A 5,772-nucleotide genomic window follows, 5' to 3' on the forward strand; every position below is an offset into this window, starting at 1 on the left:
CTTTATGTATATCTAAGTTTTCGCCTATGAAATGTTGGATCGTAGACAAGACTTTCTTAACACATAGAAGCTAACTGAGTTGGCAGTTAAATCTAACTCAAATACAGGCTTTGGAATATCATCCTTTTCTGCACCTAAGCATAGATCACTACCTGGAGGTTGCAGAGAACAAGCTGCCTGGGAGAGTTTTCTCACCTCTCTGTCTCACAGCATCAGCTCTCAGGTGGCTAGCTCACTCTGCCAGCCTGGCCCTGAGCAATGCAGACAGGTGCTAAATTTTCATCCTTGTACAAAGCATATCCTGTGTCACATCATAATCCTGACTGAAATGTTACAGAAGGTATTATATACCTAAAATATAGGAAACTTTTGTTTTTCCCATTTTTCAAAGAGAAGGCCAGCATCTCTGAAGCTTTGCATGGGTCTATGGAAATCTTTTTTTAGAGTCCGGGAAATGGGACACATGACTTAACTATATCATCTGAACATGGAGTGTCCATTTGCTGTAACCTTGACATGTTTTTTTAAATGTCACATCCCCATGTGAGCTAAAGAAGAACTGCATGGAATTTAGTTTATCATGCTGCTAATTGCAAAGACAGAGTGCATCGAGTCACTGCCTTTCAATTGCACTGGCCCTATTAAATAATTCAGAGCATAAAGCATAACTTAATGCTTTTATTTTGCCAAAAGAAAATGATTTATTTGCCATGGAGATCATTTTATACTCATCTCCCCTAGTTCCCTGCTTTCGGCCTTTCCAGTAACATAAAGCACTTATCAAATTAGAATTCTTCGGAAGCAGAATGGCACAGACCAGACTATATTTAGCATCAACAACCCAAAAGCAGCTGAATCAGCTGACTGGAAGCTGCTGCTACCCTGGTGTGCAGCTTTGGTTTAGACAGCACATATTCAGTGCTGGAAATCAAGGAGAACGGACAGCGCAGGAGAGACGCTGCAGAACCCGGAGGCTTAGAAGCAGTTGATCTGTACCTGAACAGACACCCTGAGGTAAGATAAGAACAGGGCATTCCAACGGGAAAGGTATCCAGCTACATTGCGGAGATTGGATTTTAGAGCTCTAAAGAGGGTAAATGAAATAGGTTTTGTATAGGCCAGAAATGCCAGTTTAGCACTTGTCACTTTTGTGATAAAGGAAACCTGCCAGCACTGGGAAGCAGCAGAGGGCATCCATGCCAGAACTGCTGAGCAGATGGCCTCAAGGCTGGAGCAATAGTACTGGACTGTGAGATTTCTCTCCCTGTACCATTTGAGTGTCAGTCCTGTCGGTATTAGAGAAGGTTACCTACACATTGTTACATCCAGTAAGCTTAAGGATTCAGAGTGTAAAGATCAGCTATATCTAAGTTTCCTCAGGGTTGAGCATAGGCACATTGCTTTTGAACTGAAATTGAATGTATTGTGTCTTTCTTCCTAGAGATCTGCACTCAGACTCCTTATCCTGATCCTCGTCTGTCCAAGACAAGAGCTATTTCATTATTAGGCCATGTTTCTTTGACAGCTTCTGCCCATTCCCATCAAACCCTCTCACCAGCTTTGCTTCCTCACCTGCTATGGAGTGAAGTTAGAGAGCTTCGGATGAGGGAGAGGAGGCAAAGAAGGTGCATGGAGGAAATGGTGGATGAAAGGGCTGTGAATGTACATGGACCCTGACTGAATCACCAGCTAGGAAAGACTTGTGTTTCAGATCCTCTTGTCAGCCCGAGTCTATAGGATTCAATGGGCCCATGATTGGACCTAGGGAGCTTTCTGTGTCCTTTTTCTCAAAACATTTAAATCACAAAGTCCAGTCTATGAAGGAGTCTTAACGTTTTGTAAAAAAATGAGCCCTGAAGACTGCTTTACAAATGAGCTTTTCTTTTCTGTAAAGTGTAGGCAATGAGCAGCATGCAGCAAGGTTGCTTTGGTAGTTATTTTTTTGTAAAGGAAAGAATGTTGCAGAAGAAGGAGCAGGAACCTGAAGCATATTTATCCTTTTACTAACCAGGAGAAGAAGGAATGTTCATTTCTGAGATGCATCTACAAATAAACTTAAAGCTGGTATAAATTTATTTCTGGTGCTGAGATCCTACACCCTACTGTCAGAGCACAAATCTTTCTCCCCATATGTATAAAAGGTAGGGGAGTCCTGTTCTCTTTGCCCAACTACTTTCTCAATGGTGCAAAAACAACTAAGGGGTTGATGGATACGTTTTTCCCCCAACCACTAAACAACTGCATAGTGCAACTAGACTCATCCTAGCTCTTCTTGAGCACCAAGATGAGAAACAGCAATCTTTGCTCTAGGAATAATCCACTTCCTTTTTCTTCCGTGTTCAAGAGCCAGTGGTATAAACCCTAGTGCCCTCTGCAACAGATAACTCACCAGAGGGAGACAATTATTCCCAGAGCAAAGATTGCTGTTTCTCATCTTGGTGCTCAAGAAGAGCTAGGATGAGTCTAGTTGCACTATTGGCTTGTGGTGGGGTGGCAATCTTGTAGAAGGAGGTACTGGAACCCCATTCTGCAAGTTCTGACCCATTATAAGTTATGCTTGCAAGCTTCACCACAAGATTCTAGCCATGGATTCCCTTGGATGATCTCATAAACTGTTGGTTGGTGAGACCTCTTGGGATTATCTTCTCAATCATTCATCTACTTGAAATTGGCACTGTATGCTTCAGTTTTTTGCTCATTGCATCTCCTTTTTAAAATTTACTTGCTCGATAAAGAGATCTGGAGTTCTTGAAAATCTTTTTCACGACCTCCTGGTTGTCTTACCGATAATATCACCCTGATATCAATTTTGGCATTTGCTATGCTAGGATGATTACAAATTGTGAAATTTCAGCAGCATATTTTCAACCCATTCATGTTGGCTAATGATATCCTGCATATTTCTTACAGAAATGGCTCCCCGAATAAGACTGAACTTAACAAAACCTCTTCCAACCATCACTGAAGCATTTGAGGATATCTTGGAAGATATAACAATTACCACAAAAGGATTTGGAAATGTTTATATGAATCCAGAATCTTTCTGCCAGCTAGCAAGATCTTCCTTTCCAGTGCTTCCAGAAAGTAAATATAAGGTTCCAGAAGTTGATAAACTTGGGATGCTGCATAATAGTAATAAAGTCTTAAATATTTCTGAGACATCCAAAATGGTTCCCATGTACACCCTTCCTAATATGACGTCATTAGAAAAAAAAAAGCTTCATTCTTGATTGTCTCAAAACCTACTCCAGCTCAATTGCTGATCCATTAGAAGAGCTATGCACTGAAGCTCAGAAGATCCCTCAGTGGAGAAGCCATAACGGCCATGAAAACACTGATACTGAGTGTTTAAAGCACCACTTCCATGGTACCCATCCATTTTCAGTTCAAGAAAAAATGCTAGAGAAGCAAAATGTTGTCAACTTCTTCCCCAGACTTCCCTCCCCAAGGCCACCTCAGAGAGATGACAGCTGTTCAGAGCAAAAAGTTTTGAAAAACCAAGGCAGGATGCAGACTCCAGCCCGCCGTCCCAATATGAAAGGAAACAACCTTCTCAGAGTTAATGGTAAATCAGTCTGGTTGCACCCACCCACAGAAACACCCCTGGGCTCCAAGGTTGTGAGATCTTCACAAAGAGGGCAGATGTTAAAGACAGCAGCTTTTCCTGAAGGAGATCAATTGAAGTATATTATGTGTAGTCAAAATAGGAAGGGAGAGGAAAGTAATGAAGAAGGCCATGGGAGGTATTTCCACATTGGACAAAGAGCTACTACATTTGACTGGATTTCAGAATACCAGAGTGCTTGGAAAGCAGCAAAGGTGAGAGCTTGTCTGCTCCCTGCCATTGCAGAATCCTGAATTGTTCTTGAAGTTGAAGAAAATGAGGCTAGCATTTCTCTCCTTCTTCTACTTCTTCAAGAGCATTCTATAGGAAGGCGTATGTGTAAGTAGTTTTTTTGCTGGCACAGAATGTTTGTTTACAGTAAATGTATGCGGCAGACTGTGGCGTGCCAATGATGACCTTGAAAACGTGTCGAGTTCCAGAGAATTGAGCAATGAGAACAAAAGGTAGCGCTTCATGGAGAACACATCTCAGGCTCAAATAGCTTTGACATTCCTATAATGTGTTTTGAAAATGACTGTTCATTCTGTAACCCATTCTGTCTTTGGGCTGTGTGAATAGAGGCAAGCAGAAGAACGCCTTGAACTAAGCCAAAGACTATGAACGGAAGTCAGTTCAGATCTCAGCTATAAAGTCTTATAGAAAAATGTCTTGACAACCAGATTTTAAGTTCTATGTGGGTCAGTCTGCCACATGAGCCTAGATGTGCAAGCATTTGAAAAACTCATCTCCTGAAAAAAGGACAGAAATTCTTTGGGCTGCCTTGCTGCTTTGGTTTACCAGGAAAAATAATATATGGGCAGACAAGCTGCTGCATAAATGTGGGTACAACTAGCTATTAATCTCTATCCCTTCCCCCTATCCTTGTTTTTCATGGTATCTTTTTAGAAGGGCATTGCGCCCTCCCCTCAGGTGTAACTTACTAATAGGAAGTAAACGCAGAAAAGCTCAAAGAGTCCTTCGGAAAAATCTTCTGCTCCTTCATAAGTAAGATCTGCAAAGTCATATAAACCTTTGTGATTTGTTTATTGCTGATACTAATGAAACAACTTTTTTTCTTTCCTGTAGTGAGGTTGTTTTACAAAAATAAGGATTTTGGGAAGAATACAGTACTTTCCTCATTGCACTGAAGCAAATAAATAGACTTTTCCCTTTCTATTCAGAAGGGAAAGTCCTAATGATCAATCTAGTAAAAGAAGTAGGTAATTGGGTTTGCCACTTTTTGGTGTGTCTAGCTATAAGAGGTGACATTCAGGGAAACTTCCGGGTTTTTGTTTTTGACACTGGTGTGTCAAGTGTTGTGTTTAATACCATATATGTCTATCAATATAAAACCAGTGAACAGAAACTGTGACTGAATTAATTATGAAGATTAAACACCTTGTCTGGAATGCAATGCTAATTTTCCTCACATAAACAAATGGGAGGAGGAATCAAGTTGGCTGTATTTGTACTGTATCTTCTTGCTGCTTGTCTAGTGTTATTGTTTTGTATTAATTTTGTAGGTCACTTTTAATGCAATCTAAAAACGATTTTGCATTTTTAGTGATTTTAGCAATGTAGATGGTGGTATGCTATATATTTTAAAAGCATGTTATCCCCCTTCCTTCATTAATGTTCTTATGTATTTGTGACATCTAACAAATTGAGCGAGTGCACGCAGGACTTGCATGTATGGCATGTACCTGCAGTCAAAAATTGAATATCTGAGTGTTTACTTGAAGAAGTTGGAATAAAAACTTATGAATTTGTTGGGTTTCAAATGGCCTAACAGGAACTGTTATCATTTTCTTCTGTTGATTCTTGCTACAGATAAATTGACAAATTCTTCTTCTAGACCAGTGGTCCTCAACCTTTTTTTGACCAGGGACCACTTGACCAAGGACCACTTTGACTAGGGACCACTCTTCAACATTAGAACCAAAAGGGTTATGAATCAGTTTTTGGTCAACGTTCGATTTGGTTTGGCTATTTGAGTGCAGGTTCAGAATATTGCCTTGGATAGATTGCATCAGCTCTAGTTTCTAATACAGAACATATGCCATCCAGTAGTCATCATCTGCTCTCCCACAGAAACCCATATTTAATAAGCTTCAGCACTATAAGCTTTCATGACACCAGTTGCTCTTGTTGCAATGGTGTAGAAACAG

At 40.5% G+C, this 5,772-nt stretch overlaps 1 long non-coding RNA gene across 1 annotated transcript; it reads left to right on the top strand.

Annotated features, from left to right (window-relative positions):
• Positions 1-559: 559 nt before the first annotated feature.
• Positions 560-5,405, top strand: LOC132768928 (uncharacterized). Its single transcript, XR_010909177.1, has 2 exons — positions 560-1,014; positions 2,911-5,405. It is a non-coding gene; the product is annotated as an uncharacterized lncRNA (long non-coding RNA).
• Positions 5,406-5,772: the final 367 nt, after the last annotated feature.

Source organism: Anolis sagrei, chromosome 2, assembly GCF_037176765.1.
Source record: "Anolis sagrei isolate rAnoSag1 chromosome 2, rAnoSag1.mat, whole genome shotgun sequence".
NCBI classification, from domain to species: domain Eukaryota; kingdom Metazoa; phylum Chordata; class Lepidosauria; order Squamata; family Dactyloidae; genus Anolis; species Anolis sagrei.